The following is a 14,623-nucleotide window of genomic DNA, read 5'->3' on the forward strand; positions in this document are numbered from 1 at the left end:
GCTCGCCGGGCGCGGAGTCGCCCTGTCGGCGCCCTCCGGAGCCCGGGTTAGCCCGGGTTAGCCCGGGTTAGCCCCGGTTAGCCCGGGGCTGCGGCGTCCGGAAGCTGAGCCCGAAGCCGCGGTCGCCGTCTGGGTGGCGCGAGAGGACGGGTCTGCCAGCGCGGCTGTCCTTGCGGTGGGTTTTCAGCCACGTGTTCGTCGTGAAGCTTAAACAGTGGAGGTGACAGGCGTCCTTTTGAGTGCCCCGTAAAAATAACCTCCCAACGCAGAAAGTCGTGGGGCGTCCGCGCAGCGACGAGCGCGGTCGCTGGCTGTCGCTCCTTTTACTCAGACCTGCTGTTTCTGCACGGGAAGAGTGTTGGCTTCTGGTTGGGAATTCGGGTTGGAGTGGACCCAGGAGCAAACGAAGCGGGCTGTTCGAGAGCTTGGGCTGTCACGACAGCGGTTTGTGACCTCACGTCTTCGCTGCCCCGCAGGGAGTCGGAGCTGCGGGGGTCTCCGCGCAGCACGTTAGTGGCGGCGAAGCAGCGCTTCGCTGTGAGGGACATAGTCGAGGAAGGGCGGAGATGCCCTTTCACCATTGCAGCAGCTACGGCAGCTTTCTAGAATTAAGTGATGTCCCGCAAGTCTCAGACGTTTAGAGGGCGCATGCTACGTGAAGACGGTGTATTCGTCACACATTTTTATTCATATGACTGAAAAGCAGGATGGGGAAGAACCAACGTTTCAGTACCTGCAGTTTGCCAGGTACAGCAGTTATGGGCTTTGCATACACAGCTCAGTTTAACAGAGCTGATGCACTCTTCTGAGGCTCAGAGATTTGAGTGGTTATGTAACAAAGGGGAGTTCAAATCTAGAGCTACTTTGCTTTAAAGTTCTACATCATCTGAAGTTGCCTAGCTTGAGGTTAAAAAGGATTTTTCAGCATTTTTTTCCTAATACTGGTCTTAACACTCATTGAACATCTAGAATATGTCCGGAACCCCTGATTTAATACTTTTGAATAAATCAATTCTCATCTCTCACCGAGCTGCTCACTAAGACCGTACAAGCCTGTTCCAGATCCACCTGGTTGTATTTGGGTCAGAAATGGTAGGACTGGACTTTTGTCACAAGGGACCTTTCCCAGGTCATACGTTTATGGTTCTACAGTTGAAAGTATGAGTGAAGTGGTGTTTTTCTCCAGTGTGAAGGGTAGTGTCCGCAGTCACAAATAGAAAATTTATTTCTTACAAATTTTATTTCAATACTCAAAATATATTAAACATCAATATAAGGAATGAGGCATGATAATATTTCATGTTCATTTTGAGTTTTTATTTGAACTCTATCTGCTGTGCTAGTTTTTGGTCCTCCTTAATTTATCCTATTTAATTGGGAAAAAACCTGAGACATTAAGGTAATGGTCACATTTAAATGACTTAGTAATGGAAAGAGCTAAATTATTCATGGTTTCCAGTCGTATCTGTCCAGACCTGGAGTGTTTTTATAATAGGAAACATTTATGTAATACTGTACTACATCCCTATCTAAATGTTTAACTTACGTCCACAATAGCACCATGAGGTAGTTTTTAGACAAGCAACTAAAGCAAAAAGGACGGCATATCCAAGTCATATACCTACAGAACAGTAGGTTTGACTAGGTATCAAACCAGGCAAGATCAGAATCTTTATTCTAACATTTACTGATTACCTCCTTTGTGAACCAACCCCACAAATAGGTGCTTTTATTATGATAAAGCATTAATCTTTACAACTACCTTATTCAGAATGGAAATTCAGCATTAAATAACTTGCCAGGAAGTCACAAAGTAAGTGACAAAATAAGTAATGGGAGCTGGGATTGGAATGCAAGCTTACCTTACTACAAGTTGTGTATATGCTTCCAAAGCGAGCACACCTTACTTTTTTTTTTTTTTTTTCTCTTTTTGAGACAGGGTCTGGTTATGCAGTTCACACTGGCCTTCAGCTCACTTTGTAGCCCAGGCTGGTCCCACACTCACAGGATCCTCCTTCTTCAGCCTCCCAAGTGCTGGGATTACAGGTGTGTTCCACCACGCCTGGCAGAGCACACCTTACTTCAAGTTGTATGCTCTTTGCTCTGTTCCTTTTTTGGCGGGGGGTGTGGGGGGGTGGTTAACCAGGAATCGAACTCAGGACCTTGCACTTGCCAGGCAGGCGCTGCACCATCAAGCTATATCCTTGGCCCTTTCTACTCCATGTTATTCAAGTCTTTATTAAATACTTTCAGTGGACCAGACCCTGTGCTTTGTACTAGCAATGTGGTCTTCACTGTGAAGGAATACAGACTGAAGAGGGATGAAGACAATTAGGAGAGTATATTGAGCAGTAGCAGAGTGGCGTACAGAGGTACGAAGGGCACACAGAGAAAAGGTACTGAAATTAGTGTGAAGTGGGAAGGCTTGGGCCAGTCTCAGGAAAAAAAGGAACTAGCTTGGGCAAGAAAAGGGTGGTGATAGGGACTGAGTTGTGTCTTATCAAAATTCTTACGTTTGAACCGTAATCACCATAACCTTGGCTTTGACTATGTTTGAACAAGGCTTTGGGAATGATTAAGTTAAAAAGAGGACATTTAGTGGGGCCTTCATTGAATTTAACAGCTAATTTTATAAGCAGAGAAATTTTGGATGTAAGAAGAAATACCAGAGATGCATCTGTATGAGGAAAGTCCAAGTGCGGATGTGTCAAGATGGTCAAGGAGAGAGGCCTTAGGAGAAACCAAACCTGTGAACACCGTATAGTCTTGCACTTCAAGCCTCTAGAGTTGTGAGAAGATAAATTTGGTTGTTTAAGCTACATAGGCTGTGATAATCTGTTACGGCAGCCCCAGAAAACTAGTAAACGCAGGGTTCCAGGCAAAAGGAATGGCATACAAAAGGTCTTTTGGGGTGAACACGTGATCAGGGTTTCCTGGTGAGGAGAGACATTGGAGAAATGACACTGGAGAGTAGGCTGGGCCAGATTAGCAAGATTTTGTATGGGATTGGAAGGGGCTTTAACCTGTCCTAAGGGAGGTGGAATGGAGAGGGTGAGTAGCAGATTTGCATGTTAATAAGACTGTTCTAAGTTTTGGGGAAGACAGATCAAAGGGGTTACAACTGGATGTGGGGAGACTTTAGGTAGTGATGGCCATAGGAGGCAGAACTAAGGACTGTCTGGATGTTGAAATAAACTAAAACAGAACCTTTGTTAATATAAGGAAGACTGTAAAAGGAGTAGCTAACCCTTAAGGCATGCATAAGAAAATTTAGAAAGAATTTGTATATAGCAGTTTGTACTAAGACACTGCCTGTGTGCTTCCCATTTCATTTTCCCTGTACATGTCACAAAACTTTAAACAATTGCCATAGCATAGTGAATACTGTATTTTTCCATTGTAAGTGTGATTTTTGTGTTCTGATAGACCCTTTTATGATGTTCACACTGTCCTAAATCCAATCCTCTGAAGCCTTATGGAGTATCTGCTATGATCTCTGTTGGATACATAAAGGTAACTGAAGCACAAGAGAGGTTAAGTAACTTGCCCAGCATCACATAGCTAATAAATAGCTGAGTTCAGATTCAGACTCAAGCATTCAGCCTTCAGAGTCTACATCCTTAGCCTTATATTATGCTGTTACTGTATGATGTTCATTGAGATCTTAATAACTTACGAAGAAATACTATAAAAAATAGACCATTTGCTGTAGAGGTAGACAGTTTACAAGAGGAGATGAGCAACAATTACAATGAAGGATTTCTGAGAAGGTTGGAAAAAGCAGAGGGGTGAGAGACAATGGTGACTTTGAGTTTGGCCTTTTGGGGGAGGCTTGGTGGAGATAGAGCGTTTAACTGGGGCTTCTGGGAGGCCTTGGTGGAAACACAGCATTTAGCTGGTGTGTGAGGATTAGAATTTGGATACAGAATGGAGAGAGGACATCAAAGGTAGAAGAAATTGTATGAACAAAGTTCATGGGTTGGGAACCTCTTGGTGTGTCTAGGAAGCTAGTAAGTGCAATCCAGTTTTGGCTGCAATATATTGCGTGGCTGGTGCAGGAAGGTGGAGAAGCCAATTTGCTGGGAGGGCACAGATGTCTGGGACAGAAAACTTGAGGTGGGACAAGTGAATGGAGCAGTTTCAGTCATGAATCCCAGATGTCTTTATCTCTTAGGAGAGGAAAATATTTGCCTATTCCACCAGTGAACAAGTCCTGTGTTCTCTGACAGATTTCTCTTTATTTCCATTCACCCAGTGATAGAGGCCCAGAGACACGAGAGGCTGTAATGAGGAAGTGAAGTAAATGACAAAGGTGAGGATCTCTGACTGAGTATGAGCAAGGAGTACTAGGTGAAGGAGGGGAGAAGGCAGGATCAGGCTATCCCAGGCCTTTAGACCCGGATTAGCAGCTTCAAGAGAAATTGGGTCATGGCGGGATTGAGTGTGAATGAGAAATGGGGAGGAAAAAATGAGAATGGACATTGGAGAATTTTGAGTGAGCATCCTCTGTGAGAACAGTAGCTAAAAGTCCATAGGGAAAGGAAATTTTTATAATTCAGTCTATTTTTAATAAAATGGGAGGTTTTGGGCATGTTAGTAAGCCAAGGAAGACAGTGAAGCAGGTGGAGGACAGGCTAACCAGTGGAGCAAGGTTTAGAGAAGGCAGGAGCAGGGACTGTGCAGGAACTTCTGTTTCATTATTTTTAATTGTGAGGGCAACTGTGCATGGTAGAAAAGTTGAAAACCACATTGTATAAAGTTTCTCCCCTTTCTGTTGAGCCATCCAAGTCCCCTTCTAAAAGAGTTACTAGGGGCCGGGGGTATAGCTCAGCAGCACAAGCACCTGCCTGGTAAGCGCAAGGTCCTGAGTTGGATTCCCAGTACCAAATAAATAAGTAAATAAATAAACAAAAGAGTTACTAACTTACGTATACTTCTGCCAACAAGTGTGTAAGAGCATTAGAGATGTTGTTCTTGTACTTAATTCTCAAAAAGCTGTTTTAGATAATGTGGATTTATTGGTGGGAACAGTGAGAAAAGAAGAACAGAAAGGGTAAGAGATGAGTGAGTAAGTTGTGATATGGGCTTGTCCCAAAGAGAAAGGACATTTCAGAGTATTATAGAGGCCGTGCCTGTGGAGTGAGGCCGTAGTTGATGACTGGATTTACAGCAACCCTGTTCTGAGGGCCAAAGGTTTTGTGACCTTTTTAGGAGAATTTAGCTGCCTTATATTTAAAATGCAAGTCAGTATAGAAAATGGATTGCTCAGAAATTCATCACTTATTAAAGTGTGGGGTCAGAGCTCTGGTCTTTGGTCTGACACTCGGCCATGGGTATGACACATGCTGTGGGCTTCTTCAGCCTGCTGGTATAAATCAAAACAAAGGAGCCTTTTTGGTTAAGGAGGAGCACTCTGTCTGGCAGAAGAGAAGAGGAGGTGGAGTGATTGGGAAAAAGTATCCAGTTATTAACGTCTTTCTCTGTGGGTATGAGAAAAACCACTGAGTTTGTTTTCTCTTTTTACTCACAAAATTATAAGACTACAAATGAGGCTTAATTAGTAGCTGTGAATTTTTAACAGAAGATAGCAGATTATGTCTCATTTGCTGTGGGTCTTTTTGTGAAGGACTTCATAATTAGCTGCAAGTGCCTAGTGGAGAACATGATAAAACTAAGCAATGAGCCAAAGAAGGGTTCATTCTTTAATTATTACAAGAGAAGTGTTATTGCTATAAAATGATTAAATCATTCTAACACCAAACTCCTTTATAGAATTTTTCATGAAACACATACAGCATTTTCTTTAGCAAGTTCAGTCTTAGCTTGATTTTGCCTCTTAAGGCACTTTATTTGGTTGATGTTGAGCTGAAAGTAGGTTTCTGTAATTCAGGGGCTTGACATTTTTAATTGATAAACTGGTACTTACGCATACATTGTAATCTCTTTAATATGTTGTTAGGTTTTGGACAAACAAAAATAAGATCTCTTTCTTCAAGTAGCTCCAAATGTAGGGAGGGAGAAATAACTAGTGAACACATTGTCATTAAACAGAAGAGTCATTGAACTGATAAGAGCAAAATCACAATGAAAAATTTTAAATTCCCTAAACCTTTTTTTCCATATTGGTCATCCACTTTGTATTTCCTAGTATCAGTTAACAGTGAAATTCTCACAGAAGAGAGGTGGAATGACTTGAGAGGCAGTGTAGAAAATCAGTGTATTCAGAACCAGTCTAGAAGAAAAACACCAGGTGAGGGAGATGCTTGGTGAAGAGGGACAAGAGCGCCTGCCATGCTCCTGGTGCTGGAGCACTGAAAGCCAGGGTCTGAAAACCGGCAAGGGGAAGAAACAGGCCATGAGGCTCCAGCTCCAGCAACACCTTCTGGGCCCTCTGATAACCTGGTTATCTGCTTTCTCGCCCAGCCAACAAGTTAGGAAGGGAGAGGAATGTTGGCTGTAGGGGAGTGTGATAACCTCACAGGGAGATTAAAAATAGTATTTTATAACATTTCATGTAGGGAGAAAGAGCTGTTCATAAGATTTTAACCCTGAAGGATTTCACTGTGCAGTTTCACATCATCACATGTATTGCCTATATAGTAATACTATTAATGGCAGTGGCCCTGAGTCATCCAGTTGTTTTCAGTCTGTTCTGAGGACTTTATTTTTCCTCTCATAGCTGTTTACTACATTTTCCTGCTCATCATGTCTCACTTTAGGTGGAGGATATTTTAGCCATCAATTGTAAGAAAACTGCCGAAAGCCAAAAAGAAAAGTATTAAAGTTTTTGTTTTTGTTTTTTTATACCACCATGCTATCAATCCCATCTCTAAAAAATGTTTTCTCTTGGGTATTACTGATAGGCTTAATTGGCTCAGCCCTATACTGTGTGTACAACTCCTACTGAAACCCAGGAGAGGCCTGGACAGTTTTGTGCATTGCACTAAGAAAGCCTTCAGTTCTCAAATGCTTTAAGTCTCATGTTTTTCATGTAGTTTATTTTTTTCTTAGTATAGACTGCAAAGATGCAATTGAACTAATTTATGGAGTATTTGTCAGTTGCACATAGTAAGGTGTAGAGAGACCTAATTTATTAGAGTAAGAATTTATTTTTAATAGCAATTTTATTTTACTTTTAAAAATGTTATTGGTACATTTTAGATATACACAATGATAACATTTGTCATAGGGAATGTTAAATAATGTGCATGAAGAAACGCCTGGAGACTGAGACTATGGGAAAGTCTAGATTTAATTCCACCTACATACAGGAAGGCTGAGTTCAGAGTGATACCAGCAAATATCTGGAGGGGAGGCTAAGTATATTTAGGGTTGGAGTCCCAGTCTCAAAGAATCTGGATGGTATGTTAAGGTCAAAGCTGGAAGGACAGTCAGCGCAGTGTGTATATAAAGCTGGGTCTTCCGGCGTCAGGAAGACTGCAGGTCCATCCTAAATTTCTTTATGGCCCTTCATTCTTGTTTGCTGAGGGCAGCCTGGATTCTTACTGTTTGTAGAGGGCAGTATGAAAGTCTCTGTCAGGACAGGCCTGACAGGGAATTTGTACCTATACATGATATATCCTGCTTCTTTTCTTTTTCCCATTCCCCTCCCTTCAACTCCTCTAACCCTCATTATTTATAAAAGCTTTGTTTCCATTTTTTCCCTTCTGTTATTTTTTTCCTCTCCCTGCCTTCCTCTCCCCTCTCCCCGCCCTTGTTCCCCTACTCATTTGAACATTTTCCTCCCATTTCCTAACATCTGTTTTACATTGTGATCCTTATTTACACTTTTGGTTTCTCACACCAAAGAAACTATGCAATATTTAAACTAAGGATTTGTTTTGATCTGTATTTTCCGTTTAGCGGTTCAAAACAAGTCATAAACTTATTCCAACTTATGGTAATGATTTTTTTCATATTGCAGAAGAACCTATTTAAAAGCAAAATCAAACTCAGATCAAAGAGTTGAAGAATGTACATAAAAACACACATATATCGTTCTGCCTCATGGTAAGTACACTCAGCTTTGGGACCAAATAATTCATTTTCAAAAGCAAATATAAACAGTTAAAGACAAACTGAGGATTTATTTTTTTTTTTCTTTTTATAAAATATCAGTATGTATTTTTATTTATTTGTTCGTTTATTTATTTTGTCTTTTTGAGATAGGGTCTTGCTATGCAGTTCAGGCCGGCCTTGAGCACACTTTGTAGCCCAAGCTGACCTTGAACTTGAAAGGATCCTCCTGCCTCAGCCTGCCAAGTGCTGGGATTACAGGTGAGTGCCACCACGCCTGGCAAGTATGTATTTTTAAAGAGTGGCATGGAGAGATAAGGTTGTACTAGAGTTACCTCAGCTTTTCCAGACTGTACACACCCCTGTCCCCACACTTCTAGGCTCTTGTCAGTAGACGTCATAGAAACAGACATGGGTGTCATTCCTAGTACTGTAGGTAGCTAAGTTAGATAGAAGTTAATGGACAGGCCATGGAGGGAGTCAGTGCAGGAGAGGAGAGCATCTCAGGACTGTGGCTGGAGGAGCATCGGTTGAAGATGAAGGTGCACTGGCCAGGCCAACATGCCTCCCTAAGGAATAATCAGCAAATTCAGATTATACTGTAATTAGCACCACCTGGTCCAAGAAGTCCAGCTAGGCGTTGCTGGGTGACCAGAGGATCTGAACCCATCCCTCCATTGAAATGCCTTTATTCTTTCCATGTACCCTTGCTATGTGACTCGCTTCCCTATTGGAGCAATATTAGCTAAACCGTTATACTTGTAGTCCTATATGTTTACTGTAGTTTGATCCATGTTGTACCCACATTGGGACTTTGCTGTATAAATTGGCCCTGACAAAGGGCCTTGGTGGCCACCCACTTGGGACTCCTCCTGTCTCTCAAAAGCTAACTCTTGGGCAGGGGAAGTAGCTTAGCGGCAGAAGCACCTGCCTGGCAAGTGCAAGGTCCTGAGTTCAATTCCTGGTACCAAAAAAAAAAAAAAGCTTAACTCTTAATAAGCCTTTCCTACTCTTAACCTCCATTGTTCCTTGGAATTCATTCTTTGATTTTGGGGGACACAAACACATCTGACATCTAGCAGGTTGGGAGTTGTATTTCATGTCACTAGTTTTTACTGGCTTGGACAAGGTAATTAACCTTTAAGCCTCAGTGTTCTTGTCTATAAAATGGTGACAGTAATCTCCACATCATCAAGTTGTGAGGCTCAAAGTAAATTATGGATGGGAAGTATTTAACATGATGCTAGACACGTAGAATGTTGGTGTTAGCTGTTATTATTAGAAAAGACTGAATTTCAAACATAAATGCAGATATACAGCTTTATCATTTTTCATTTGAAACTCAGCTATTTTGCCCTTATTGTATATTATTTACCAGTATAAGCTAATCCTGAAATACAGTGTATTTCCATTGAGATATTCTTCAGTAAAGTCATGAATTTAACTGAAGTGTTTTGGCTTTTGCTTTCAGTGTCAAAGAGTTAATTCTTTGGGAAATTCTCACAGAGCAATGTTACATCCTCTTCAATTTTGCAGGTCTAGAAACTAAAGTTTTCTGCATGCAGTAAGAATTAATCAGGCCTGAAAGAAATGTCACACTAAACAAACTCACTAGAGAAGGATAAGTAAACCAGAATATATGATCTTACTATACAGTATATCTCTGGTGAATTGCACATAGAGTCCCCATAGAATTAGTATGTTTCTCCCTTGTAGGAGTGTGGGAAGTGGTGATCTCTCCATGGTCCCTGAGAGAAAACGTGGGAGGATTTAGAAAATAAAGAAGAGACCACAGCGGGGGTCAGGTGGAGTTACCTCTTGCCTGATGAGCAAGAGGACTGACTCCAACAGTAGGGGCCTTTATTTTATACACTTGCAAAGTAGTATCATGAGAGATAATGTTGCCTAGAGACTAAGATTAAGACTAAGACTGTAATTGTCCAGGCAGGATACTTTTTTCAGTACTGAGGTAGCTTGACTGCCTGAGGCACTCTGGATGTATCCCACCCTCAGACACATGACCAACAACCAACTCCATCAGCTGCCAACATAGGAGTATCTACATGAGAAGTCAGACTGCCAGAAGTTTAGGTGTGGAGGACCATGGAAGTGTGGGACAAGTAGGCTAAGAGAACGGGGAGGGTGTGTGGGGCAGCAGTGTGTGTTCCAAGAGCCACATTCCCTGTGGCTGGAGAGGGCCAGGTCACAGCACCGGGTCTGGAGCTATTGCAGCATCCAGGGGCAGACAGAGGCTTGGGGAATAAATTCGCAGGAACTGGCAACCTCGTGGAAAGCAGGATTGAGGAGAGAGGGGAAGAGTGAGTCTTAGATTTCTGTTTTCCACTGATCAGGTGACTGGTGATATTAACTTCTTAGAACAACAGCAGAAACAGATTTTATGAGAAAAGGAGAGGGAGTTCGGTTTATAATGTGGGGAATTTATGGTACAGATTCTAAACTGATACTGAGATTTCCAGTTTAAAGTCATGAAATACCGAGTTGGACTGAAGATAGAAACTTGAGGTGTAACTATCAGGTAGTTGGAATTTAAGACGTTTGAGGTAGTAGAGATTCCTGAGGAGAGAAAGAAGAGAGCACCTGCCTGGGGATAGGAGATATTAAAGGCAGGTAGAGGCAGCAATCCCGAATTTCCTCAGCCACCTGGATACTCTGTCCTTTAAGCTCAGAATTTGTCTCTTGAGAGAGGAGGATAGCCAATAACTGTATCTCAAAAAAGTCATCTTTTCATACTTGTTTTCTTAATTTCATTGACAACCCCAGTCATCCAGTACATGTCAGTTCTCAAAAAGTAGCTGTCTTGGAATCCTGGAGATGATTGTGACAGTTGGTTTTGAAAAAACAAGGCTTAACATCTAATAATACTAAGCAGACATTATATGTCTAAATGTAATATAACCAGAAAGTCTCTTGCCTAACAGAATTATGTTATTTTATTTATTTATTTTTTTGCGGTACTGGGGATCGAACTCACAACCTCGCGCTTGCCAGGCAGGCCCTTATGCCACTGAGCTATATCCCCAGGCCCCAGAATTATGTTACTTATTTTGTTACATGTCTTAGCTATGTGAGAATTCCAGCATAATTCTAGAATTACATGTGCTTAGAAACATGTTTGTAATCAGTATTCTTCCTTCCTGACCATCTCTCAGCCTCCCTTCCCCCTTTTAAATTACACCCCGGTCTTGGTCATAAAAGATTGAGTGTCCTGGTACCAGGGATAATTTTGTTTATTTGAAGAGTCTATATTGCCTGTAGTTTTGTTTTGGGCATCTATCGTATGAGAAATGATGCTTCTGAAGTCTTCAATGTATTTGCCATAGTTTGTATGTCTGGCTGCCGAGTGGCTCTGATTTTAATGTGTTACCATGCTGAGCACTATAACTTAAATAACAAGGATTTAGGGTCATTGTAGGCCACCAAAAGCAGTCTACATTTTGTTAGAGTGGAGAGAGAAATGAGAACACTAATTTTCTTCCTGTGACTGTTTTTAAAATTTGAATATTCTTTACTACTATGTGAAAGTACTGTTTCAAGGGGGCTTCCTCACTTGAAGATAAATCCTGAAGTGCAGTTATATAAGAATACTTAGTCTGAGAGCACAGTTGTGTCTGTGGTTCAGTCTATTTTCAATCTTCTGTGAAGAGTTTCTAGACTTACCAGTAAATGATGCCTTTTGATTTAGTCTTCTACCTACATTTTACCAGTCAGCATTGAGAGGATTTATTTGATCCCAGAAGCGCAGTACATATTTTAATACCCACAAAATCTACTATATAAGATGTTGCTACTCAAGATGTTTCTCCCAGTTTTAGTTTTGAGAACAGGAAACCCACAGATACATTATGCTGTTTATTCTGCCTTACTTATTTTTGAGGACCTCTACTTGTTTTTTCTTTCTTTTTCTTTAACCATTACTATAGTTAAAAAGACAACATTTTCTGTGTTTAATAAAGATTTAAAGCTAGGTACAGTGGTGTATACCTGTAGTTCCAGCTACTTGGAAGGCTGAGGCAGGAGGATCACTTGAGCCCGGGAATGCAAGGTTCAAGAACAACTTGTGCAACCCCATATTAAAATTTAAAAAATAAAATAAAATAGCTGTAATGCTTGTATTAATATCCTGGAGCATAAATTCTTGGCAGTAGCTACCTTTGTGAACCATATTTCATTTCATTTCATTTTATTTTACTTTATTTTATTTTATTTTGTTTTATTTTATTTTTTGGGTACGGGGAATCAAACTCAGGACCTTATGCTTGCCATGCAGGCGCTTGTACCTCTGGTCTATATCCCCGGCCCTTAACTCATATTTTAATCTGAATAACCCAAATGTCAGCGGAGTGTCCAGACCCTTCAAGAGGTGAATAAGTTGGTTTGAACTTTCAGGTTCATGTTATGGGAAAGCCAGAACTTTCTGTAAGATTCCTGCAAATCCATATTGTTTTGGACTCTGAGTGGCCTCTCAACCTGGACCTGCCCTCTCCCTTAGGCAAGAGCAAATATTACTCCCCGATTCTCACTCCAGGCACTGTCTCACCTTAATTCCTATGGTGTAAAGCCTTACCTTCCACCCTGTGACTTTCCCACACAAAAATCATTTTTTCACAAGAGGAGCTTTACGTTTTTTTGTGGTTTTTTTTTTTTTTTGTCTTTTTGAGACAGAGTCTCACTATGCAATTCAGGCTGGGCTTGAACTCACTTTGTAGCTCAGGCTGGTCTTAAACTCCCAATGATCCTCCTACCTCAGCCTCCTGAGTGCTGGAATTACAGGCGTGCGCCACCACACTCGGCCTTTACCCTTGTTAGGCTGATAAAAGATAAATTTTTTTGATTCAACTTGATAATAATAATAAGCCCATGGTAACACTTCTTTTCTCCATTACCAAACTTTCAGATATTTAAAATGCCCACTGAATTCAGTCTGTATTCTATATAAGAAACCTATTTTGAAAAGGCTTTTACTAATGCTAGAATTTAATATATGGTACTATATATTAATGCTAGAATTTAATATATAGTACTATATAGCTTTTTTGCGAAATAACAGTATTAGTTATTTAAAAGGATACACAAGTCTAGGTAGTATTTGTCAAGTTGCTTTTTCTCTTGGAGAAATATATCAATCTATCTTACAAATGTGTCTGTCTTTCCATTTGAAGTTTGTGTTTAGTATTGAGCTATTCTATCCTATTTCCTTTGAATAAACTACTCTATGATTATAACTAAATTGGTTTTTTTGACTACCAGATAATAATTTGTTTGTTTTTCATTTTTCTGAGCCAATTATGGCCTTTGTAAAAAAAAAAAAAAAAAGAGTTTAAAAAATGGGTAAAGGCAGAGAAGCATAAAACTGGGGATATATAAAAAGCAGTCAAGGCTGTTTATGGCACTGTTACATAATTACTGTGTCCTTTTCAGTTGTTATTCTGGAACATCAAGTGTAAAGTAGAATTTCTGTTCAGAAATACAGTTTTTAAAACATGATGTTTGGTCTTTAGCTTACGCATTTTTTTCTGTAAGTTTGATGGGTGTCCTTTAGTATTTTATTCTGTGTATGAAAATAATTGTTAGAACTCTTGGAGGGGTATACTACCTCTTCTTAGAGGTAGTATACCCCTCCAAGCCCAGCACCTGGGAGGCTGAGGCTGAAGCAGGAGGATCCCTGCAAGGTCAAGGCCAGTGTAGACTAAATAGTGAGTTCAAGGCCAGCCTGGACTGCATAGAGACCCTGTTTTTTGTTTTTTGTTTTTTTTAAAAAAAGAAAGAAAGAAAAGAAAAGGACCATCATCTAGTTATAGGTTAGATGTTAGTAGATCTGGCCAGTCCTATAAGCTAAGAATGTTGTTTTGTTTTTACATTTTTTACAGGGTGGACAACAAGGATTCTATGCAACAAACTTTATATACCATCAAAGCCTAAAATATTTAGTACCTGGCTTTTTACCAAAAGTTTGCTTGCCCTTGTTATGGATTCTTGCATTTTAAAGTGGATCAATAGCCTATTATTGGTTGAAAGTTACTGGCTTTTTACCAAAAGTTTGCTTCCCCTTGTTAGGGATTCTTGCATTTTAAAGTGAATCAATAGCCTGATATTGGTTGAAAGTTACTGATGGAAATGATCAGTGGTTATGTACTTACATGTTTTGGGCATTAAATGGTCATTAAAATGGTGATATAAGTCACTAGTATGTGAACGTAAGAGATAAGTGAGCAACACATTAACATTCTATCTCCTCATAAAAGATGGTAAAATGTTGTAACTTTCCTTTGATTCTTCATGTGTATGTACTATCTGGATTTTTCTTCCTTTTTTTTTTTTTTTTTTTTTTTTTTTTGAGACAGGCTCTCACCTTATAGTTCAGGTTGGCCCTGAGGTCACTCTGTAGTCCAGGCTGGTCTTGAACTTGAGACGATCTTCCTGCCTCAGCCTCCCAAGTGCTGGGATTACAGGCATGCACCACCACACCCAGCTCTAAACTTTTAGTATATGTTCTGCACACCTTTATTCTTACTACATGTACAGAATATAAAAATTTGAGCAAGCACAAGTTACTTATAAGAACTGGTTTCCTCTGGATCCACATCTC

At 40.4% G+C, this 14,623-nt stretch overlaps 1 protein-coding gene across 4 annotated transcripts in view; it reads left to right on the forward strand.

Annotated features, from left to right (window-relative positions):
* The first annotated feature begins 3,485 nt into the window (after nt 1-3,485).
* Nucleotides 3,486-14,623, forward strand: part of Trak2 (trafficking protein, kinesin binding 2) — a 55,839-nt gene continuing 44,701 nt past the window's right edge. Inside the window, exons 1-3 of one of the 4 annotated variants that reach the window (XM_005373197.2) lie at nt 3,486-3,513; nt 4,256-4,312; nt 7,925-8,010. The gene's annotated coding sequence lies outside the window, so the exon portion shown is untranslated. Of the gene's footprint in view, nt 3,514-4,251; nt 4,313-7,924; nt 8,011-8,236; nt 8,278-14,623 lie in introns of those variants that run through there. The other 3 variants (XM_013511713.1, XM_005373200.2, XM_005373199.2) reach the window with 3 other exon arrangements.

The sequence above is a fragment of the Chinchilla lanigera genome, unplaced genomic scaffold (assembly GCF_000276665.1).
Source record: "Chinchilla lanigera isolate Chin_1 unplaced genomic scaffold, ChiLan1.0 scaffold00002, whole genome shotgun sequence".
NCBI lineage: Eukaryota > Metazoa > Chordata > Mammalia > Rodentia > Chinchillidae > Chinchilla > Chinchilla lanigera.